Here is a 26,258-nt window from a genome sequence, read left to right on the forward strand (position 1 = left end):
CATGTCTTAAGCTTCACTTGCTGTAGCCAAAAATGTAGCCTAAAAATGTAGGAAAGAATCCAAACCTCACGTTTTAATTTCTATTCTGATGTCAAAGCTATGCCAAAATTTCATAGAATCATAGAATGTGCTGGATTGGAAGGCACCTGTGGAATCCAGCTCCTGGCCCTGCCCAGCACCATCCCCAAGAATCCCACCACGTACCTGATAACATCATCTGAATGCTTCTTGAACTCTGCTGGGCTTAGGGCTGTGAGGATTTTACTATCCTACACCCATCCTGCAAGTGGCACAAATATCACAGAAGTGTGGGGCTGCACACAAGCTTTCACCTAGCCTGGAGCCACAAAAAACCATGGAAGAGATCCCTCACTTTGACATTCCTCATGGTAAAAGAGGTATGATGGCAGCCACCTGGGCAGTGGGAGCCAACTCTAAGAAAAACATATACTAAGAATTTTTAAATTTAGAAAAACCCAACCATGTTCTCTAGCAGGTAGAAGTGAAAACCTGGATACCCTGGATGCTTTGGATACTTGGGAAGAAACAGTCTGCACTACAAAAAAATCTCTTACCAAACAAAATCATTATTGACTGACCCCTAAGCATTAGCTTTGAGAAGCTTCCAACTTGGATTTCATCATGTAAGGCTTGATTTAGACTGGCCTATCCAACTTTAATGGACTAAGGAAAAAAAATACTCTCTTGCCCAGGGAATATTCATGTATTAAGATACTAAGAAATGTCCCCAAGCAGGAATCAAACAAGGTGCTCTATCTCACAGAGTGAAAATTAATTCCTGCCCTAAAGAATATTAAAAAAAAAAAATCAAAGATAAATGAATATCAAAATAAAAATCATCTGGCAGATCAACAGCACAGAAAAATCTCAAAATAATGTCAAATTTGCTTGAGCCTGCATTTTAGACAGCATTGGGCTCTCTACAAGTCAGTGGGAACTGTTACATTGATTCAGGGTAGGACTTGCCATCTTTTCTCCACAGGTGTGCCAGGGCAGAGTCCTATGTGTGCCTGGAGAATGGCTCTAACTATCCTGCTCTCACCTCACAGTCAAAAATGCAGATGAAAGGCCAGCTTAGCATTGTGGAAACTACCACTGTACCAGGCCTTTTTAAATCTTGAGCTGTTCAGCAGCTCCCCTAGTGTTCAGAAAGCTTACAAAAGGCCAAGAGCATCTTAGAAGCTGAAAAAAATTGCTCATTTTTATAAAAACCTTAGAAGTTATTACTTGTAGAATCCATTAATATCCTCTCTCTCCTGCCTTCTACCTTCCTATTTCTCCAGACTTAAGACCTATCTTAAGACCTATCCTCTTATTTTCTTGTCTTTTCTCCCTTTAACAAAATATTATTATATATGAGAGTCTGAAGCACTGTTTTCTGATTTTAATACATCAGCCATGCAATACTAAATGCCAGTTGTTCAGCCCAGTTTTACACAGAAATGGATGTGTGAAGATTCACAAATAAAGCCACCCTGAAGACACAATTGCTAGACTACTCACAGATACTGCAAAACCCAGCCCCTGTTACCTTTTCTAAATTTTATTTGTGGAAAACTTATTTTTCAGCCTAGTAGAACTGTAACACAGTCCAGGTTAAGAAGGACTTGAAGACATAATTGTTGTTGTTAGGCAAGATGAAACTCATTCCCAAGAAGGATGCAGGCATACATTTTAAAGTGTTTAATTCTGTAGCTTCCTCTTTGTTTAGGGATTACTAACAACTCTTAAAAGCTTATCCAGTATTAGAGGAACACAGTCTTACACCAAGAAGCACTCATGCTACTAAAAGCACTATACAAACAGTACTCCACAAAAGAATCACCTCATGCTAGCAAACAAGGAAACTGGGAGTGTTTATGGTGATCCTGCCCCACAAACTGCAGTGGGGCAGGATCTGTGAGGCACAGTGAAGGGTTTACACCAGCAGAGAAAGAATAAAAGTATGCACAGACTTCCAGAAAAATGAAATGTGGGCTTGAAATTTCACTGCTTGGAATCGAGAACAAAATTTTAATGGCAAATGATTCAGGAATCATCCGCATGTAGAAAGAAAATTAGATTGGTCAGTGGGTGCCCAAATTAGGAAGTGTATCACTACACCTAAAATTTGGACTGGAAAGAAAGTAGAGACAAAATCAGTCAGAAAATTTGGATTCAAATAGAGTATTCTCAGCTCCACAAGAAAGTATAAAGACAAGCTGAGAGAGCTGGGGCTCTGCAGTCAGGAGAAGAGAAGGCTGTGGGGATGCCTTCCAGTCCCTAAAGGGGCCCACAAGAGAGCTGGAGAAGGACTTTTCACAGGGGGGAGTAGGGACCAGACAAGGACAGTGGCCTTAAGCCAAAGGAGAATGGGTTTAGCTTAGATATAGGGAAAAACTTCCTTACTGTGAGGGTGGTGCAGCACTGGAACAGCTTGCCCAGGGAGGCTGTGAACTCCTCATCCCTGGATGTATTTACAGCCAGGTAGGAGCAGCTCTGAGCAACCTGCTCTAGTGGAAGCAGTCCCTGCCAATGGCAATGAGGTGCCTTTAAGGTCCCTTCCAATCCAGACCATTCTATGATTTTAAACCCTCAGGACAAAGGGTATCATTCTAGGTCAATCTCTAATTCACTTTACGTTGCATGGGCTCTGAAGTGGCACTTGCAAGGCTACCATTATCCATTAGCCTCAACAAATGATGGCATAAAATGCTGAGAAATCAGAGCAAGGCCACAGAATTTCAGACATCTACAAAATCAAAACCCAGCATCAAATAAAAATTAACATAACATGCAGTGAGAGTTAATACAGACTTTCATTCAGTGATGGGAAGCACACAGATCAAGAGATCCTGACAGAAACAATTATCTGGTATCTCAGTGATAAAGAAGCAGAGCTCATCTTTTCTGATGGATCAGAAGCCACATCACTGGCACCAGCAAAAGCCAAGCCCAATACAAGAACATCTTTGATTGATTCACTGTCTGATCTTGTTACTGTGAAACTCTCACACTAATTTACTACAGACTGCAATCAGGAGCACACAATTAAATGTGATTCCTCACCTACAAAAAAAAAAAAACAAAAAAAACCAAAACAAAATAAAATAAACAACCAAAACACCACAAAACCCACACACACAGAAAAAAACCCCAACAACCTCACAGATTTCTTTCTGCCATTTTCAGACCCAAAATGACCTTTGTTCAGTTAAGCCATGTGAATAATCATTAATCTCAGATTCAGAATCTCCAATAGGACCAACTGTGCAGTAAAACCAGTTTTAGTGGGAGTTTTAAAATAGATGGGTCACTTTCCCTCAGTTCAATACAACTGTGTCTTCTTATACCAAAGTTCAAAGCTCATCATAGTTTTAATTTACCTTGACAATACCAAATATATCTGTTATCTCCCAACACACTAATTTCAAGAAGAAATTAAGTCAATTGCCAAATCCTGCAGCACGCCCTTATCAGACCAATGAATTATCCAAAAATCTGTCAAATCTTAGACACTGGTCCTGAATTTCTCCAAACAAGAAAAGAAACCTGACAAACCAGGATGATTCCAGAAGAAAGTAAAGGGAACTCTGACGTTCTGAATAAACAGTTCATTAACCAAAGTTACACTTTTTCTCTCAACCTCTAAAATCACTCAATTCTTAATCCAAGTTAAATGTTTCTGAAGCTTAACCCTGAGTTATAGCTCGCATTCACCTGCATTCATTGTAATACTTATATAGTTTGATTCAGAATTCCTTCTAGACCAAAGCTTTAAGTTTATCAACACACATTCAGTCCTTATTATATAATCTCCTATTTGCAATGTGTGTGTGGTATTACCATCAACCTGAAATTTCAGTGAAATTTGCATTTCACTGAAAACAAAATGGTGACATTCTCTGAACTGAATTGGCTGTTACAGTACTTTGAAGCATATCCATTTTTCCTACTGATATACAAGTAAAAAGTGAGAAAATTCACAAAACTTAGAAACACTGAAGACCAACAAAAAATAGTTTTAAGCTAACAAAGCTTCATTGAGCTGTATGTGCATCAAATTTCCTGATACTTTTGGGATTTCCTACAACCACAGAGTTTGTATATTATGTACAAACACATTAAGCACAAAATACAAAGTTAATGTTATTAACAATGTTTGCTACTCCCCTCCCTGAGGCAAAGACACCCATCCAACAGTTTGTCTCCACCCTGTGATGGGGTTCTCGTGGAGCAAGGGAGAAACTTGGCAGCTCCCTGGCCTGTCTTCCCAAAACACTCACTTTCCACTCCCTAACAGCTCTACACCAAACATATGCATACTTCGGGACTTGAACTGTAATTAGCTTAGGGCATATTTAACTAATTAGCAGCCAACTCCTAATTTCAACAGTGCTGCACTGTCCTGCTATTTACACCACAGAACCACACAGAAAAAAAAAAATTATAAGGCTTTTTCTTCCTTTCATTGGTGTGCAACATGCTTTTTGTTTCCTCAGGATGACACAGATGAAGGCAAGACACCCAACATGAGTGAAGGCAGCACTAATTTATTTAAATACTTAACATAGGTGAGGCTCAAATCCTTTGCTCAGTTCCAGGCTTCCCACTGCAGAAGGGCATTGAGAGGCTGGAGGAGGTCCAAAGAAGGTCATTGGAGCTGGTGAAAAGCACAAATCTGATAAGGAGTGGCTGAGGGAGTTTATCTTGGAGAAAAGAAGGCTCAGGGGGACCTTACTGCTCTTTATAACTACCTGAAAGGAGGTTGTAGTCAGGTAGGTGTCAGTCTCTTCTCTCAAGTAACAAGGAATAGGCAAGAGGAAATGCCCCCAAGGTGCCCCACGGGAGGTTTAGATTGGATATTTGGAAAAATTTCTTCACCACAATAGTTGTCAAACACTGAAACCCTCTGCCCAGGGACATGGTTGAGTCACCATCCCTGACGGTGTTAAGAAGATGTATACAGCTGGTACATAAGGACACAGTTTAGCAATGGGCTTGCCAGTGCTGGGTTAATGGTTGGACATCAGAATCGTAAAGGTATTTTCCAACCTAAATGATTCCATGATTCCACAGTGTAACAGCATCAAATGATGTGCCATTAACTCCAGAGGCCAAGGAAAAACAGGTATCTGAGAGGCCTGTGTTATATGGACATCCTCACCAATATAACCTTACAGTCAAAATCCAGCTTCTATTCAAAGAAAAGACAAAAATTCAAACCGATGAGATCCTAGCCAGGCATTTCATTTCCAAATGAGGAAACTTGGGCAGACTTTGTTTCCACTCATTCTTTAGCCTTTACTGGCTTGCTTCCAGGTATCATCAACTGAATTGCATGTTTTTCAAATAAAAAGAAATGTTGCACCAGGGGGATCAGAGCTAGTAATTACTGGTAAAAGGACACAAAAGGAAAGTTGGTAGAAAGAAAGACAAGAGGAACGCAGTAAATAAATTTTAAGATATGGCAAAAAGACAAATGACACCTGAAAACTGTACAAAGCCCATTCAGAGGTCCTGTTCCTGAAGGATGTAGCAACCCACAGAACTGGGTCTTGAGGACACAATTCAATTCCATCGTTCTGCCTCTCTACACGACACAGGCTGGAGAATGCACCCATCAAATACACAGTTCCTGGGAAGGTGAGATCCAGTATTACCTCATCCAGCAAGGCTAGACAAAGTTTTGATCTGTACTCAGAAGAATGCACTACACCCACTCTTCCTGACCAGGCAAGACACCTGAGATTCTTCCAGTACCAGTGGAAGACCAAATCCTGGGTTTCTTCTCTGTCCCTTGAACTGGCATGTGTGCAGCAAAGTCTGTCCAGACATCATTACTGGGTTACATGCTCTCCCCCAGCACTTCTGAAAAGGTATTTTGCCAGAAAGCATGTGCACACCTCCCGGTTCACTCTGAAGCTGAGCCAAAAAACAGGGAACAGGCCACAACTGTCCAAATTGTTCATACAGCATATTTTCTGGCACAGCTGCAGAGCACACAGGGAGTGGGCTGCAGGCTGGATGAATGGTTCTGGTAGTAGCAACCTTCAATCACTATTTTTCTAGAGCTATTCTTAGTCCTTCCTCTGCTACCTTACAAATCCTTAAATTTAGAGGATTACAACACACTACAGCTCTTTTTGTGCAAGCAGACTTTGTACATCCGTAATGCACGTAGTGGAAATTTGCACAAAAGTGGCCCCAAAATTAGAGCTTAAATCAACACTGGATACAGATGTATGTGGGAAGTCAATGCTGCTGGATGGAAAAAAAGTATTTAAATATTTTTATACATGGTACAATTCTTCTGTTTTTCTTAACAAAACATTTGGATTAATATCCTAAGTACTAATTCCAAGAAGCATCATTCCCAGTGTCTCAACCAAGCTGTAAGTTTGTATTAACACCTTCCTGTTTTATGGTCTTTGCTTCAAAGGCAATCATGGAAAATTGCAATGCAGAGCTTGGCTAAGATCCACACTGGCACCACCACCACCCACGCCAGGCACTGTTTCACGTGGAGGACTTCAAGGGCTTGGGAAAGGACCTGAAGGTCTTCTTGATTTTCTCAATGTTTCTGTCTCTGCAGTGGGACATATTTCATAAATATCATCTTATTTGCTTCACATCCTATGCTTCTAATTATTATACATGATCTATTTTCCTCTCCTATCTACTTTTTCCATTTCTGAAGTCTCAGGGAGCCCTGTCCATGTCAGCTAAATGAAAAGAAGACTGATGGGTCATTTGATTACCAGAAATAAGCACTTACTCCCTGAGAAGCAGATCTGGTAGCAAGGCATTTTCGAACTTGCTGATAGTAATGCAATAGGATCCAGCAGCTAACAATTAAAGCTGCATCAATTCAACCTTGAAACACTCTGCAATTTCCTAGCAGTAACTGCAGCTGAACCTTGGAACTGTTTACTGGGAAAGACAGAGGGCGAATCCCTGTCACATGATGTGCTCAAAAAGAGAAAGCTTCAGTTTGTCTCTGGAAGAACTCATATAAAGGTTGTGAAGTGAACAGCATTTCTTTCTGGAGTCTCCATCTCTTGATCTACAAACTTGTTTCTTCACTTTTTCTTGTGAATCACAGGGAGAAGGTGGTTCCTTTTAATACACAAACCATGTTTCTTAGACAAAAGTTCCCAAATGACCTGCAGAACACTTTAAACAAACATATAAATGAACAGGGATCCACTTGACTGGTGATGTTCAGATCTAGTGTAGGAACAGACTATTTCATCCAGTTAGACTGTTCAATCTTTGGTTTGCATTTCAGCTTGTGTTTTGGCTAGGGAGCAGGGAGTGGTATAAAGGATTATTTTGCTTTTCTCTGCTACACAGACTGTCAGAGGATATCACCCCTAGAAGAGCCAGGCCCTGAGCATTACTGACCACGCTTCTGCTGCTGGTTTCTAAGCACATAAGCACTCACTCTAATGCCTTTGTGGTCAGTACTGTACCTGCCTGGCACCAAGCTGACACTGACTTACCGACTTGCAGGACCTCAGGCTAAAGCCTCAGTAATCCTGTTAAACCCCAAGCACTATAAAAGTGACAAAAAAGAACATCCACCTGCATTTCATGTAAGGAGTATCACACAAGGCATGAGTCAGTCAAAAACTGCACATCATAAATAAAGGCTAACCTGGAAAAAAATTAGCATTTTAATACACAGGCATCTACAGCAATCAACAAGAAAATTATTGAAGAATATTCTGAGCAATAACACACAAACTTCTCCATGCTTGTTTTCAAAAGTAATTTCAAAGATGGGAAGTTCAAGTATTCATTTCATCCACACTCATATTTTTCCATTTCAAAAGGAAATTCTGTCTTCTTTTTTTTGCTTAAAACTTTTTCTCTAGGGGGAAAAATCCTTACAAGAACCTGCTTTTAAAAGATAATCTAGGGATTCTGTTTTGTAAAAATAGAGCTGATTTTCAAAAGAGGAAGGAGCCTGACTTAAACTTCTCAACATCAGCAACTGCAGCTCTCCCCCAGGCATCTGATTAAGCATCTATGGAAATGAAGTAGGCAGTTCAGCATTCTGACAAACTCGACTGACAAGGTACGCTCCGATGATTTGGGATTTCACCTTCAAAACAGTTCAGGTCTTTAATACACTCCATTATAAAACACAGATTTATTGCTTAGTGTTCAGTTTTGGCCAACAATTCTTCGGCAATCTTTTTCCAGACAAGGACAGTACCTTCTTTCCTTCTGAGCTGAGTTTGCCATAACACCCCAACTTTCAGTCCCACGTTTCTACCACAGAAGTAACCACCTTTTGAAGGGTGATAAACACATTTTCTAATAAATAGTATTATGCAGAATTCCAGTCCTGCACTAAGCCTGTTAGTCCATAAAATGAGGAAGAAAGTCTGAGAGAGTGCAAAATTAGCCCTGCAATACCACCTCAGTCTCTGACATGAAATTTAATTTTTGCTTTTCAGTTCCTCTCACATGTCTAAAGATCAATGGTAACAGAAATATATTTTAAAACTTAAATTCCCTCATACAATTTCTTGTTCTGAAAACCACTATTAACATAAATGCTATATATATATTAAATACAAACATGTGTCTGATAGTACTTAAGATGTTCCCTGAAAAAAAGATGGCCACAATCATCCTGACTTGGAGCCAACAGTATCACTTTAAACTGGGCTCTGCAGCAGATAATCCTGAGAAGTTAGAGTAAGAAATGAACTTTTCAAAAACAGGTATGGTTTATACTGTGCACACTAGAGAAGCAACACAAAAACATGCATTACAACCACATTCTAGATGAACTCCAACATTCTTTTTCCATACTCCTACTAAGGCTAAAAGCCTTGGAGACCAATTAGGTATTAAAGTCCAAATTTACCTCATTCAATCACAGCCAGTGACACAAACTTTGTATCCCACCAAATTAGTAGAAGCATCCTGTAACTGCTTGTTTATAAGAAGAAACAAAGCAAGATTTTTTCAAAAATAATTTGCAACACCAAAAAAAAAAATCACCCACATCTGCAGCAAATTTTTGCATATCACAAAAGTACTGTAAAGTGAACAGTCTTTAGTAACATGCAAAACTGCAAAATTATCCCTGCTTATCTTTCTTTTCAGGCATAGTAGCTACTTATTTTTTTGCTCTCAGTCCCTCCCTTCCTCTTCCCCCACTCCAAGTTTTATCTCACAATTTTCCTTATTCTGAAACACCTCATAAAATAATTATAGTAAATTATATGAAGTATTTTAAAAACCTCTCCTAAAGAATCCAGAAGCATTTTAACGAGCTTGGCATTTTGGTCAAAAAAGAACAGCACCTATTGAATCAAAACTGAGTGCATTTAACTGTTTAGAAAACTTTGTGGAAAAAACCTCAAGTGTATGTCTTATTTCATCTAAAACTCAGCACAATGTGAGTTAACCTGCACCTTAACCATTCTGTAGGTCATGATGAGTCACTGTTCTCTGGAAGAGCAGGCAGAGCACCACCTGCAACTTGTCAGGAGGCTGAAATGTGATTAAGTTATCCAAAGCTTTCCTCCAGCAGAAGTCTTCCCTCACACAGAATTACTGCATGGATACATTGACATAAAACAGTATTTCCAAAGCCAAGTATCATTTCACCTCCATGCTGAAAGCAAAGCATAGACAGAATAAAAGATTCTCACCACAACAGCAAATAATTTGGGCTTGTTTTCAAAGGTAACTTTGGGGAACCAATAGTTACACTATTTCCAGCCAAATTCTGCCTCTTCTTTTTTCCCCCCCAAGTCCTTTCCCTCACTTTTGTAATAAGGACTGGCCTTGAACACAGCCATTAGGAAAAGTTTAATACATTCCTGTAGCTCTAGGGAGAGTAGGGCTAATAGAAGAAATATCATGGGCATCTACTACATGTGAGCTGTTACTCATCTTCCTTGGAATTTTTCAAAACATCAGGCTAATTAATTATCCTCACAAAAACAGCACAGAGAAGAGCAAGGTAACAATCATGCAACTGGCAATACAATAATTATAAAATATTACATATATTGCCTTCAATGTTCTGACTTAAAGAATTTCAAGATACTTATCTCAGAGGCTCCTTTCAAACCTGAAAAGCTGACAAACCTTCCATCCACTGACCAAAATAACTGCAGTTTCCACTTCTTAAGTAGTTAAACAGTAAGTCAGCTCACACTCCAGGCTTCTAATGAAAACAAAGGAAAATGTACAGATTTGTTAAGGCTGGCAACAAATTAATCTTGCTTTAATTGCTCCCCTTTTGATAAGCATGATGCTTCCTTGTGCTATTCTTTAATCTTCGTGATCCAATCCATTTTGTTAAACTACATTTTCAAAATTCTCTTCTTTCTCTTTCTTCTACTTTTCTATCTCCCAGTGCAAAGCTGTTGGTTGGCAACCAAGTATAACTGCAGAGCAACCCAGTGTTAAGCATCAGGCTATACCAAGTGTCTACGATGAAACTGTGATTTTGCAGAAGGGGTTCCTCCCCTTTGAAATTGCTTGTTTGTCTCCACAGATTCCCAAAAGAAACTATGTTCTAAATTTACTAACTGATCTTCTTGGTATGAATTATATACCCGGTATGTTATTTTGCAACTCTGTTGCTGCTCTTTAAGCATTACCCAATGCTAAATTCCTATCAAGTACAACAGCAAGTCAAGAGCACAGCCTATAATTCTGTGCCTCTAATGAGACAACCACAGTCCAAGTGCAACATATGAACTCAGGCACACTAGAGGAACAGAGAACACTGATAAAAGTTAATGACTGGGAATCTTTGTACAGCTGCTTTTTAAATTCTCTGCTGTGAGCAGCTGATTCCAATAAGAATATTAGCTAGGAAAGCCAAAAGCATCAAAATGCAGAATTTGAGACACGAACACATTTCAGTGAGATCAGTTATGACAGTGAAGTTAGACAGTGCAGAGTTTCTAAGTGTTCATGCAAATCATCATATTCAAAGACAACAAAGCAAAAGGGAATACAAAAGGTTTCTGGACATTTAAGTGCCAGAGGAATTATTTAGTCCATAAATTCAAACACATTGGTTTGTGTCAAAGAGCTCAAAGGGAAGATGCAATGAAAGTATCACTGTCCTAAAAGAAACCAATAAAGGTTTTCATTATTCAGGTACCTCAGTTGCTTCACATTAGTGGTGCTTCTATTTCTGCAACCCTTATGTCTGCCTAAAGTACATATAAATCACTTAGATTTGCTTATTACTCACACTCCTGGCTTCTAATAAAATTACTTATCAAAACCTAATAAAGCATCGTGAACCATTCTAGACCCATGCTTAAAATTACCATATGCAGAAAACATTTTTTAAAATTTACAAATGTGTTCTGAGCTCAGAAATGGCTCTAAGAATTTCATGATTTTGCTAAAAAAAATCTTAACTAAAATTAGTATTCTATGTGTGGGCATACCACTGTATTTTTAATTTTTTGAAGAGACTAAAAAAAGTCCTGGTACTAACCTTAATCTTTTATGGCTAAGTTCTATAAAAAAACAGTAAAACTCACTCCAACTGCTAAAAAAAGCCATAAGCATAGCTGAAGCAAATGAGTTTGCAGATAGATCCTGATCAGTCCTTGCTCCATTTGCTTGTTTTGGAAAGCAGCATCCCACTCTTCCCTCAAGCAAGATAGGTAAAAAATCTCAAGTGAATGTTCCTCCTCATTGCCAATGCACAGAAGCTGCTGGAGGTGAAAGCAAAAGCTCCCATGTGCCACCCTTTCCCGACAAACAGGAGAAAATCTGACATCAAGGACTTCCAGTCTCTCAGATGCAGTATCTTTAAAAAATGTTACTGCACCAGCAGAGTTCAGCAGCTGATGAAAAAGGTGACCCAAGGCATCTGCTACAGACCAGGAAAAAGGGAGATGGAGATAAATTCTAATCACGTCCCCTGTTTTGCAAATACACCCCTCATTTTAGTTCACATTTTGACAGTCCCATGGCTGGCCAACAGGGCTGTCCTCAGATGTGACCCCAACAACTCAAATATTTCTTTCTAATGAACTTTTTTTTTCTATTACCCTATGCAAGGGTAATCAAAACTCCACTCTCCAGGCTCCCATCCTTAATAAACCAAACAGGACACGAAAAGGATGGAAAAAGCCATGAGTATGAATGTGTATGCAGAGAACTGCAGAAATCCAAAATTACTGGAGGTCTGAGGAGGGATGAGAATGACAAGATAATTGCAGAGATGCCTGAAGACAAAACAGAGAGAGAGAGTGGCAGAGGAAGGAAATCAGAAGGGAAAGCACTTTGGGACATATAAGATGATAAGATAGAAAAACTTCAAAGAAAGTAATCAAAAGAATAATTTAAAGATAATGGATACATGACATTTCAGAACACATAGTCTTAAACCACTAATTGTTCCTATTCTGTGGTTAAATTGATTAGAGTTCTGTGGTTTTCCAATTAAAATACCACCTTAAACACACACCAACTATAATTAGGAGGAAAAGAATCTCACAATGTAATATTACATAAAATCACTTGGACTCTTGCAGTAAGGAACTCGAATTTAAAATATTCAGTTCCATAATGGCTGAACTATCACTCAAAAACTGGAGGATAAACCAGGCATAACTCTCTTTCTAGAACACTGCTTCTAGGAAGGTATGATACTCACAAAGCTTGATTTTGGGGGGATCCATTACATTCCTACCAGAAGTTTCAAAAGGCAGAAAGAAGGATGCTGGATTTTGGTTTTATGTCACCCCCAAGACCACTATTACAGTATTTGTAAATCAAAAGCAATAGTGGATTCCTACACAGGTTTAATGGGGGTTGCCACATTTAAGGAACAAAAGCACTGTTTATTTTACTACATGCTTTTTTGAAAGTGAGATACATTTGGGGGTTGGGACTTTAAGTTCCATTCCAGCCCCTTAACGTTTTGTGATTCTATGATAAGGGCAGCAAGAGGAAGCTTTTCACATTGAGACATCACTTGTCATGAAAGGGCTTCCTCAAAACTCAAAATCTGGAAGCATTTGCAGCAGTTCAGATTTCAATGATCTGATCTGGCAGACTGTTCCACAGCTGAATCCTTACAACCAAGGGCATTTTATTCCCAGTTCTTTGAGTATTAATCCTGGGCTTTTCTAACTGCATTGTGCCAGATCCACACACCCATGGGACACTTCAGAGTCCAACTCAATCTTTCCACTATAAAAGCCTATACAAAAAACTTTTCCTGCGCAGTCCAGGAGGAACACGGCTATAAACACTTCTAGCTCTTTATTCCGTGGGACTTTTCCATGCGCAAATAATGGATAAAAACTTCAATCAGTTGAGAATTTAACATTCAGTTTCGGCTAAACATAAAATAGGTTATATTCTGTCCACCTCAGATTTCTAGCCATGCTTCTTATTACAAACTATAGATAAGTGAAATACCAGTTGCAGATGAAAATATGGCTAGAGCACCTAACTACATCTTGGAACATTCATGCTCTAAGAGATCCACACATAGATTGTTTTTAATTTCAGGTGAATAATGACAAGAAGAACTGAACTTTTAAGTCAAGACCTACAAAATATTATTACATTTATTTACATTTTGGTGAGATAAAATGTCTTCACTCAAATCTATCTAACCTTTTACAAAGATTAGAGAGCACATGCAGTAGAGATACCCAGTGAGTAACTTAGAAAGTAGAATATTTATAGGAGAAAACCTTTTCCCCATATACAGGAAATGTGAATGTATCATGCAATACTACTGCTGGTTTTCTGCAGCAAACTACATTTTACCAATTTTTTCAACTAGTTGCTTAGTACATTACGCAGAATGAGGGAAAACTGATCAGATACATCAATCAAAGCAGATTACATCCTGTTAATCCACTTAACAATTTAAGCTGCACTTGGCCTCTTCTAAGAAGTGTAAAGCACAGTAGCCCAATTAAGCATTATACCCATCTAGATTAGTTGGAACCAGGCATACAAGCATCTCCTTTTCCAGTTAACCTTAGCAAGTCTGAAACAGTAAGTAAAACAACAACAACATTATCATACACAAGACCACTTTCCCTTATTCAAATCATTAAGCACAAAACTCAGTTGAAAAGACTCATTTTTATCCACAGGATGCAAACTTCCCTTAATTTCTCCTCACTGAAAAGACAACTTCTAGCCTTCAACAATGCACACTGGTCTTAGGTTGTCAGTCCAAAAGTAAATTTTATTACTGGTTTCCCAAGAGGCAACAAATGAGATTTACATTCCAAAGGTATTTTGGATAGAGGAGGATCAAAAGGACAAGCCATCCTCAGCAGCAGGAAGACACACAAGCAGACTCTGCTGTGGTACTCCCTGGATGCTAATTGTCCTGGCCCTGCTGCTATCCAGACTGCAGGGGCAGGGGGAGGCTCCACAACCTGCTCTGTCCCTACAAGCAGTGATTCCAACACTGATTTTTCTTGGGGTTACTTACATGAGTAAACATTTATCAATTTATCTTAGGGTTGCAAATTAAGATCTAAATAATTATTTGACAAATAAAGTTTGCTTGCAGCTGACTTACAGCCACAAGTTGTGAAGCATATCCTGTAGAAAGCTAAATCCTTTGCTCATGCAATTCTGCTTTTTCTTTCCCAAATGACACACAACCAGCTAAGACACTAAGTCAACACACAACATTTTGCATGCGGTTAATCAATGTCTATTTCACATAACAAAGTCTTTCTTTAATATACAGATAGCCCAGACTGCCTTAGGCATTAATAAAGGGATATAATGAATTTTAAAATCACATTCATCTGTCAGAAAAATTTCCACGTATTAGAGCAAAAAGTACCCCTTCAATTAATGAGAAGTATTTCTGTTTTTCCAAACTGAGTAATCAAGAGCTTGTCAATGCTTGTGCTTTGCTCCTCCACCCCACTCTCCCATTTGTTTGGGTGAATTTTTGTCAAAGTACCAGAGAGAAAAGCACTTCTGTGGTGACAATAACAACATAAACCTTGGAAAGGAGACACAGTGACATGCACAAGACCTGAGACTTACCTTTTCTTCCATGAACAGATTCAAAGTGCACTGTATAACTTAAAAAAAACCCAAAACCCAGCAGTATAGAAATGACCAACAGAGTGTGAAAAGAAAAAGCTTCTTTCAAGGCAATCCATGGCACTTCTCCCATTAAAAGAAAAATTTAATATATGCATTAGTCCTCCTCATATTGACTTCATACGGCTGTACCCTTTGTACAGCTGACAATTGATGAAGCTTATGCCAAGAGGTGTTGAACACACTTTTATTTGTACCGCTTCAAACTCTTTAAAAACCAAGATAAGCATAATCAAGGTTTAAAAACCTCCTGACTTCATGTTCTTAAAGCCTTGGCAGTTAATTGTTCCAGTTAGTGATTTACCCTACCAAGATGGGGCAAGCGTATCTTAAGCTCAACATAAATCAAAAGCAGACTTATTTGTAGTGTATCTAAGCCAAAGCCTTTTACCTATTGACTTACCTTAAGTAGAAACCCAGTACTTAATTCCATACCTTTGCACATAGTCAGTATCACCATCAGTATTACGTGGTAATGAAACAACACAAAAGCAAAGATTTCTTCCAAAGCAGTGAGTCAGTTTTTAAAAGACACAAAATCTCACTGGGAATGAGTATTCTTAAAACTACTGGGCAAAATTAAACCCAGTACCCAGTAAAGTAAATGAACAACACCCAACCAAATTCAACTAAGGAAAATAAGGAGAACATTTTAAACCAGTTATTAGTCCACATCTCAGAGCATGAAGTCTGACAATTTTACTTTATTTACCTATTTAATATAAAGGTATTGATAAATCAACTCCATAAAAAGCAGTCTTCCATAATTTGCAATATTTAGAGTATGTTTTATACAATGCTTAAAGAGACTCTAAGACCCCTAAAACCTTTCTCTCAAGCATGAAAAAGCCTCTATCTTCGGTATCAGGAACAAAAAACACATCTACACTGTTCAGTGCACCTAACTATATGGCACAAAGGCAAGAAGTGGGAAATACCAAGAGTTCTGGGGAACATTAAGGAGAGTGACAAATTACATCTGCTGAGCAGCAGCACATAGTCTTTGCAGTGGCTCTCTACACTAACCTGTAGCTTCATAATGAAAAATTCAGCCTGTCAACAGCCCAACACAAAACATATCACCGAAGCTCAGAGTAAGTTCACAGCACCCACTCGAGTTAATAGGACTTGTTTATAAAGTTGAGCTAGGTCAAAGTTGTATTTTGCTGAAAGTTATGTCATTCCAAGGAAGTCAAAACACATTTTTGGAAATTAAACAGAGAAGTGATGTCATATCTACACACACAGAGATTACTAGGAGAACATTTGACACAAAAACATCATGTAAAGCAATCAAAACCTGTGACATTTACTCCAATTATGATACTTGGCTACACACACTTACAAGATCCTAACAGCATTTTGGGAAGTTCTGGGCATTGCTCAACACAGCATTATTGAAGATGGCTGTTAGATGAAACCATGCGTGCATATATGTATTTATTTTAATACAGACACACAGGTATGAAACAACAATATACATTAAACTTCCTTAAGTGCTGTTTTCTCCTTAGTGACAGTGTCCTCTGGTTTTTTCTCTAGATAAAGAGCATTCAGTGGGAGCTTTTCCTAATCCACACACATGCAGCAGCCTCTCTATGGCCACACCTGTACCTGTATGAGCACAGGCCAGATGCTGAAGCCATGCAGGACACAGCACATGGTAAATGCTCGTGACTCATGGAGTAGACCTGTCTTGTCCCTAATCCATTCTGGGACAGTCCCTAGCCCACGGCTTTCCCATAGCAGTGCTCTGTTAGGGCTGCTGGCACTGGCCCAAGGCAGGCCAGGGAGCCTCTGACACCTGGACAGTGCCACAGCCCTGAGACAGCACTCAGGTTCAGCAGGTACAGCCCCAGCCTTACCTTATCTTCCCCAGGGGAAGTTCTGCAAGATTCAGAGAGCACGACAGCTGTATTTTTCTTATTTTCTTTTACAACATAAATATTTAAGAGATTATTTCCACTACTCTAATATTTATGTTGGTGAAGACAATGTAGACATTTTTATTAGAGCAATGAAGCAAGAAACATAAAATATGGGTTTATGTAGTTATGGCTACATTTTAGAGATGATACATTTACAATCTGTACTCCTTATTTTTAGCAGGAGAAATCTCTTTTATCAAACTACCAGCTCAAAACAGACTCAAATCAATGATCATACAGAATGATAATAAGATCAACCAAGCAGAGGGGCCTTTTAAAAAAGCCTCTTAAATAAAGAAAACACACCATTGAACAAATACTTCTGAAGCTGGAATGCTGTAGCCTAGCTCTATGAAGCTCACATGCTCTTGTGAGAGCGAGGGTAAGGAATCACTCAAAGATGGACTTTTGTGACAATCAGGATCCAAAGGGAGTTGTTGGTTTTGTAATTTTTTAACACTATTTTTCTCAGCATGTAATATCGAAGTACCTAGTGAATTATCACTTTTGAGCATTTTTTTTTTTCAGCAGGATCCTTACAGACCACACTGCTTCCCACCAGGCTATGGCTGATCCACTCCACTCACCATGAGTTGCTGCAGCTTCAGCTGTCACATTTATTCCTGGAAAACTCTTCTTTCCTACTGTGGCTATTCTATCTGACAAGGATCAGTTAATGCTTTATTTTTTTAAAGATGCTGCTGGTCATTCCTGGAAGAAAATGAAATTTACTGCTGTATGCTTTGGGATCATCTAATTACAACACCAGCCTTCAGGGAATTTTTAAACTAATGACATTGGATTTGTCAAGCACAAAAACTTTTAATCTGATTTTTCAAGTGGATCCGAGCCAATGGATCCTGGCCACCATGGCACTTAAAACACATTTGACTGTCCTCCATGCAATATTTAGGTGGGCTTCTTATCAAAATGTTAATTTTTGTTACCTAATATCTTTTGCTGGTGGTCAATACAAGGCATGTAGGGATATTGACAATGCTATTAAAGTGTTTATGACTGGAAGTCCACAAATCAAATTATGTGTGTGTATATACAGCTTCACAAATGAAAGGAGGCACAGACTTTGAGAAATGTGAACCAAAATACTGTATGAACAACTCCCCAGTTTATCTGTTGATCTCATGATGCAACTTCAAGAAACACCAGCTAAACTATAGTTATTTTTAATTTTATTTCAACATCCTAGTCTTTATTTTAAGCATTCTTTTCATTTCCAGTGCTAATACCATGAATCAAGCCCCAAACGATTAATTATGTTACAATGACTCCTCCAAAAGCAAACAACTCAGATGACCCATCAATCACCCACTTTTGGGTATTTCCTTAGTTCTAAAGTACAAATAATGCATCACTTGAGCTGTCAGGTTTGGTTTGACTGCACTAGTTGGGTCTTTTGCCCAAATGATGATGGACGCATGCTTCAATTTCAAATTAGTTTCCATTATTACTGCTTTGCACACACAAGCTGCAACTGTGCCATGTAGAAACATGGATAACTACACTTCAAAGAGAAGATCCTCTTTCTTTCAAACATAATTATTGTCTGTTTTTCAAAACTGCCTACTTTATGACAAATTTATGAAACAAATTATGAAATACAAGTATTATTGTTCATTAAGCAGCTGCTATCAGCATTCTAGTCCTCCCCAATCATAAGAAAATACAGTTGTAACACAAAACTGTGCAAATGTAACAAAACTCAAAATAGTGGCACAATCCAATGGCTACATCCAAACCAGACTCAGCCTGAGTCCCTTGTCATTTTCTCCCCAGTACTACCAGGTACCATGAGAAGTACCTGGTACCATGAGAAGGAGGAACAGCTCCCCAAGGGAACACAGAGTGAAATGAAGGCTGTGACTACCCATTTGCTTCAAAAGCTAAACGTGTTCATCCTGTCAGCAGAACTTGGAAACCTAACACCAACTTTATTATCAAACCAAGTAGCAGGATTCCTGGGTGCTGGAAGGGATAACTGACACACATCCACTTGTAATGTCAGTGACCTTCTCCAACCAACAGCCAGGGCTTGCACTTCCAAAGAGAATTCACAACCCAACTGCAGTCATTTAACACAACTACTCAGAAGACTGCATGCAACTGCTGCGCTGCTTTCTTCAAGTATGCAACCAATTTAAGAAGACATGCATTTCAAGGACTGATGTCTACACTTCTGTAAAAATATAAAACCAAAACCTGCTACTTGAACTCTTGTATAAGCACTACAGTAGTTTAGCATCATATTCTACTTCCCACAAAGATGTGTCCTTGGAACACGCAGCCATGCTACACAAAGCTCTATCATCATTTTCTATCCTACTGCCAGGCACATGGGCATTGTCAGCCTTTTCCTCACTGATATTCCCACTGATCACAAACAAGCTGTTGTGGAGGCACACCACAGACGCCCTGATGTCCAGATGCACAGGTGCCCAGCTCAATTTCAATGGAAATTACAAGGATCTTTTCTCAGATACTAAAGTCAAATATCAGAACAGTAGATCATGTCACTCTCAAATGGCAAAGAGCTGTGATATGATTAGAGAAACACCTCACATACCACCAGGTAGCTTGAGGCGCCAAACACACGCGTCCAAGGTTGCAAGAGTAGGTCTCCTTTCTTATTAGGTTAGAGAACTTCTACATGAAACAGGCAATTCTGTTCCATCTATTGGCAATGAAATTAATACACTTCCTTCTGGTGGTAGCTACAGTGCAGCCTCTCCCCCTCTGACCAGCAAGGCACAACGTGAAGGCAAAGGTTATGGCCACGCCATGCATAATGACAGCAGGATCAAACAAAATCAGGCTCAGCCACTCAGAGCACTATGAAAGGCAGTATTATGGATACAGTCTCAAATAAAGGATTTTGAACATGCTACTAAATCTTAAGCCCATTATTTACATCTCATTTTCAATGATTCAGTAATGTTACCCGAACAGGTGCTTCATTAGCCAGTGGACTAAATGCAATATCCTAAGCATTCTTGCCACTGTCTGACTGAAGGAGTTTTTGAACAAACAAAATGCTGAGTAAGATTGAAAAGGGAAAAAAAAGAAACAAGAATTACACATAATTATTCAAGAAGTTAATCTGCAGATTGAGTCTCATACATAGAAATCCCCCTTATTTTGCAGCATATTGAAGCTTTAGCTGCAGTTTAAAGCATGTTGGCACATAAAGGAAAAAGTTAATTTCTTTTCCATTAGGCATTACTACTTAATCTTATAAAGGGGAAAACACAAAATTCATTCAACTTCTTCTCAGGAAACCTGACAAAACAGTATATTGTTTCTGGCTGGCAGCCACTGTACTAACATAGAGTTTCTTAAAGGTGCAACACTGCAATCTACCAGGTTTGAAGAAACACTGGAAGCATAAAACAAGTAGAATTATCATTAGTTAAATTCACTCCAAAACCAAACAGCAAGAAAGCAATAGGTCTTTGGGGAAGACAGAGGCTGGCAAATGCTCCAAGCCAAACTAAATCCATAGTGCTAACAAACCACGGCTTTGCTCTGGCATCACCAGAAGGCTGTTTTTATAAAGACAGATGGACAGAAGGGAGGCTTTTCAACTACGATTCTGTCAAGTTAAACTACTACCAAGCAGCAGTTTAAAAGTGGTTTCCAGTCAAGCATATGAGCTCCACAGAATCTCAGAGCCCATTTTAAGGTGATGTAAGTAAGGACAGAAAGATAGATACACACATGTGGACTAACATCTAACATCCATGTGGTAGCTCCAGCTGACACAAAAGCAACCACCAGATTTTTGGAAATTTAGAGCCTGAACAGCAGTGTTGATTGAGAGACACCATTAGGCTTATTCCTTTCATATGCTAATAATGACATCATGCCTTATGGCCTGATGCTGCAACTATACATTATCATCTCTTTACAACATTTTTCCAAAGAAGTCTAATATGTGAGCAAACAGCTCACCTGCATATAGGAAGAAGGTTTTTTAATTCGTCCATGACACAGATTTCCTTCTATACCTTAGCACTGTAAATAATTGCTATTGAAATATTTATAGAGGTTTGACTTACTTTTTTTTTTTAAAGCAAGAAAAGAAAAAAAGTGTTGGGGCAGGAAAAAAAAGTCTACAAAAGAAATTTTGGGAGCATACAGGAAGCAGCTCTGGACATCAACAAAGTGAAGCAAGGTAAGGCCCCTGATGGTATTTCAGGTACAGGAGTGATTCAGGGCCGAATCTCTTGCAAATATTCTAGTGCAATGTAGTGTAGTGCAAAGACCGTCACACAGCACCCCAGAAAAAGGAGGAGAAAAAAAATGTTATAAATACTCCCTCCATGTTCCTGACATATATCCAGGAACAAAATAAGCGACAATAAATTATGTAACTCTATTACTGACTACATATACCACACTCTATTTTATTTTGGCATCATACAGGCCAAAAGAATTCTGTTTTTCTCAAATACCCTTGTTTGTAGTGATGCGCACTGAAAAGGTTAAAGAGAAAAAACAAAAACATACGAAGAAAGGAACAAGATCTCCACATCAACAAACAATTCACAGAACAGCGAGGACACGGATATAAACCTATTTTTCCCACACACATACTGTCATTGTCCTGTATTTTGTACATACAGCAATAGAAACGCACATTAAGTCCCCCTGTTTTGAAAACAACACGCTTGAAAACTGCGGTGATCTTTCTTCCCCACCACGGACAGTGCTATGTAGAACCTGGAGAACAGCCTCATACATAAATAAATAAATACACTAAACGGCGAAGGGGGACAGCCCGGAGGAAATAAACGCGGCACACAAAGTGCTGAACGCCTTCCCCGGGCAGGAAACCAGTTATAATTTAATGGCCCAAACCGATTTAAATCAAGCCGAGCGGAACCCTGCGGGGCTCCGCGGCAGCGCGGCGCCCGAGCCTCCCGCATGACGGGGCCGCCGCGGCGAGCAGCGGAGCCCCGGGGGTGCCGCACCTGCCGCGGCCCGCGGGGAGCCCCGCGCCGGCCCCGCCGCGCCCCCGGCCCCGCGGGCTCCCGCGCCCACTCACCTGGCCGAGGCGCGCACTGCGGCTCCGCGCCCGCGGCAGGCTCCAGCGAGGGCGGCTCCCGCGGCCGCTGCGGAGCCGGGCGGCGGCCGGAGTCACCCCGTCCTTGCGGCACGCGGCTCCCGCCGGCGGCGGCGGCCCCTCCGCGCCCACGGCGGGGCGAGCGCCTCCCGCGCAGGGGCGCCCGCGCCGCCCTCCGCCCCCGCGCCGCCTCAGCGGCGGGGCCGCGCCCCCCGCCCCTCCGCCAGCCCCCGCCTCCGCGCCGGCATCTTCCCCGGGTGGGGGCGGCCGGGCCGGGGCCGAGGCCGCAGCCCCGCGGGCCTGGGCGGCGCCGGGGGCGGGCAGCCGGTAACAAAGCCGCCCGCAAGGCTGGGGGATGCGGGGATGCCGCCCAGGCCCCGGCTGCAGCGCCCAGCGCCCCCAGGAATGAGCAAAGGGGGTGGGCGGGTGAGCAGCGATCCCCGAGCGGAGCGGGGGAAAGGCTCCTGCGGCTGCTACATTGTCACCGCTACTGACGAGCAAGCGCCGCTGAGGTGGTGCTGAGAAACGCCGGGGTTTTTTTAAGTCGCACAGTTATCTGCACTGACGGCTATCGGTGTCATCAGCCGCGAGTATGAGCCAGCCTTCACCGTCCCCCCGTGCCAATTACCCGTCTATTTCAAAGCAGCCGAGTGCCGACAGCTCTACCTTCGCTACTTTTTCGGCAAATTCACTTCTGCTTTGTCCATCACAATGAATTCAGGATTGTTTTCATAGGAAATGTGCTTACAAAAAAATCCACAAATTAAGTGAAAACTTAAAATACATTAATATGTACAAAACACAGTAATCTAGAGGAAGAGAGATGTGAACCACTGCAGAATCACAGCCCAACAAAACCACGGTAATGTCAGTAGCAGGAAAAAATGGCTATTTTATACACATATTCTTACACTATCAAGGTTATGGTTGTTATTATGAGACAACACCTCATGCTTTGTTTTCTAAAGCATATTAAGATAGATAAAATCTTCCCACAAGTAAGGAGCACATCAGTCATTGCTTCTTTGTATTTCACATCTGTTTTCTAATATATATATATATATTTATATATGGGAAACAGTTTCTTCAGAATAACCAGATGGCAACCATATTAAATTAATGGATGTCAAAATAAAAAGTAAATACAGTGCCTTCTCAAAGCCCTGGGCTTCAAATCCTTTCTGTAGTGAAGCCCATGGCACTGTGGGCTTGGGCTCCAATAGGAGGGAATTTGCTCTTCAGCCCTTCTGTGCTGGAGGAACTGCTCCAGATAGGAATGTACGCAGCTGTATTCCAAAGTAGGTCAAGCTATAAAAGTCATTGACACTCTTCCACCTACCTGAAGCTTTAAAACTTTGGTTTGTTTCTTTTCTGTGACTTGCACACCTTTTGGCACATTGGTCCGAGGTAGTTTAAAAAAGCTTAATGTGCAAATGATCAGTGTGCAACTGATTAGCCTTATACAGATTTTCCCTCATTTCTTATACTGAAAAGTGTAATACTGTGATGTGCAATTGTAATAAAAGATTGAATTTACATTAAAGGATCAGATCTGAATGATCACATATAAGTTAGTGTTTATTTGGACATTGCAGACACATCAGTCTTTTCAGCAGTACCTTGGCTTGGCTCCAGTAATGTAGCATTATTTTACTTTCTGAAACAAGATGAAAATAGAAAAAAAAAAGTGCAGTGCCAAGAGTTTCATAACATTTGTGATTATTTGTTCCTTGTTTTTGTTTATCATGACTTTTTTTTTTGATGTTGAGATGAGAAACCCAGAAGATGAAAACCTTTAGCTAATGAATTATTCTCAGTGGATTTGCAAGCTGTTAAAGCCCTTTGACTGTATGACATGAGTGAAGACTTTCCATAAGTTAAGACTTTTCATCTGTCAAATTAAAAAGTACATAAAGCTAATGCAGTGGATTTTCGTGTTTCTCTCCCTGAAATGAATACTGGAAATGTTCTTGTCCACTAAGCAAAAACATTAATTCATATGAATCCTCTTGACTTCCCCCAAACATCAATGGCAGCAACCACAGTAGCAAAATCTAATGTATTTGTAGAAAATCAGCACTGCTTCTTTCCTGGTGGTTACAAACATGTTGATTTCTATGCATGCTTTCCTGACATATTCACATTCTATGTGATGCTGCATGCACAGTCCTTTATTAACAGTTCCCACATCTTTGGTGTGATGAGGATTCTTCCCTGTTTTCCTCAGATGTAACTCTGGCTGCCCCTGAATAGAGCAGGGTGCACACTAGAAAATAAACACATTCCACAGAGGAATTGCTACTTCAGTCTTCATGGGGGCTCACACACACTGCTAGCAAGCAAGAGGAGAACTGCTCAGAGCATGCACTGAGGCAATGAGTAGTTTACCTTCAACAGACCCAAAACCACAGAAAACCAGCCTGCTTTTCTGGAGACACATGTCTTTTCTCCTATGTCCAGCAACTATTGCTGTCACCCAGCCCTCCCCGATCGTTTTTATCTCTCCTTTGCCAAAAAGTTCATGTGAAAAAAACAGAAACTCCTACTGTCTTCTCTATCATTCAGTAACAGAGATGGGCAGTCCACAACACATAGCAATACCTTTCCAGGCTGACAAATCTCTTTGCAAAGTCAAGTTACAATGCATTTGAGGCAAAGATACTCTTGGGTAGACGTTCACAAAATTATAATTGTTCTCACCTGGAAATTAGGACATAAAAATAGCTGAAGTAGTACTAGAATACAAAAGCTTCCAAAAAATGTTTTGTTATGTTCTTGGTAAAAGTTTCACTGAAGAAAAAAACAATTTTTGGCCATCCTCAAAAATTATTTAGTTATGAAAATGCAAATTGCTATTGACTGTAGAAATCTTTTACTCTAATGATACATTAGACATCAAAACTTTCTAATTAATGTTCTTAATATCTTGTATATGACAAGAAACTATGACATACTGACATAAGGATGCACCCCTTGCAACATTTTCAGCTGCTCTAACCTTAGACATTGGTAACTTAACAAAAGACAACATTAATGCAATTCATAATGCGTTAATATTAAAAAGAAATACACTTTTTGCTTAGCACTATTAATTACTTCCACACAAATACTAAGGAGACATGTACAGAAAAAGCAAAATACAACCTGTTGGTAAACCATGTATAAAGAAAATAAAACAATATTCCAGTATTTCCCATCTGCTTTCTTTTTCATTTCATTATCATTTAGAAGAAACAAAAAGGACTTGATGAATCATTAGTGAAGGTCACCATTTATCACCATGGGATCAGCAGGAGGTTATGAAAAACACACCCTTTGAGGGGTAACTTGCCTATACCACAGCAAGAAGTGTTAAAAGACAAGGAACACTCCCCTATATTTCACAAAGATTTCATCTTAGCTAATCAGCTCTTTACAAGGCAATGGGCCAAGCTGAATGTCCAAAATATAAGCTTCTTTGCTATTAAAAAGCCAAACATGAAAAGGCTTAAAGGATCAACCAGAAAAACATTTGGGTGGGATGGAAATGTAATCTTTCACAAGATTTCTGGACAGATTACTGTTCAGCAGGTGAAAGTATTAATTGAAAGAATCACCCTAGGAGCCAAAATCTGCAGGACATATTCCCTGACCTGTCCCACCTCTTTTGTGCTGCACAAAAGACTTAATGAGAGTGAAAACCATCTGCAGCTCCCCAGCACGTTGTTTATAACATAAAAGAGTCCCTGAGTGACTGTGGAGTTGTCCAGCCCATGGGAGGTCACACCCCCTACAATGTGAGCAGAGAGAGGGGAGAGCACTGTGAGGGAAATCATTCTGGGGTTTGCTGCTCCTGCCACCTGCAGCTGGTCCATGAGCCCTCAGGAGCTGTTGCCATCTGGTACTGTTGGTGCCAGGGCAGGCATTCATCCAGCCTGAGACTTGAGGGGCTCCACAGGAGCTCTCCACTCCTCTGGAATACAGGCAAGGAGCCCACTGCACCAGGCCATCTGGGCTAATCTGGTTAGAGCTCAAATCTGCAGTCCCCACTCTAACAAAACTCCCATGGGTATCTTTGAGCACTTACCTGAGTTGGTCTTCTGGTCTTGGACTTAGAGGAATATTAATACAGAGAGCAAAGAAACACATGGCTGAGTTTTGATTTA

General features: G+C 40.1%; 1 protein-coding gene across 4 annotated transcripts in view; it reads right to left on the bottom strand.

Moving 5' to 3' along the window:
• Positions 1 to 26,258, bottom strand: part of HECW2 (HECT, C2 and WW domain containing E3 ubiquitin protein ligase 2) — a 170,691-nt gene that overhangs the window by 127,408 nt on the left and 17,025 nt on the right. The window contains exon 1 of one of the 4 annotated variants that reach the window (XM_064433894.1): positions 22,096 to 22,628. The exons of 2 other annotated variants lie outside the window; for them this stretch is intronic. The gene's annotated coding sequence lies outside the window, so the exon portion shown is untranslated. Of the gene's footprint in view, positions 1 to 22,095; positions 22,631 to 26,258 lie in introns of those variants that run through there. One more of the 4 variants, XM_064433897.1, reaches the window with a different exon arrangement.

This window comes from Passer domesticus, chromosome 10 (assembly GCF_036417665.1).
Source record: "Passer domesticus isolate bPasDom1 chromosome 10, bPasDom1.hap1, whole genome shotgun sequence".
In the NCBI taxonomy this organism is placed as follows: Eukaryota; Metazoa; Chordata; class Aves; order Passeriformes; family Passeridae; genus Passer; species Passer domesticus.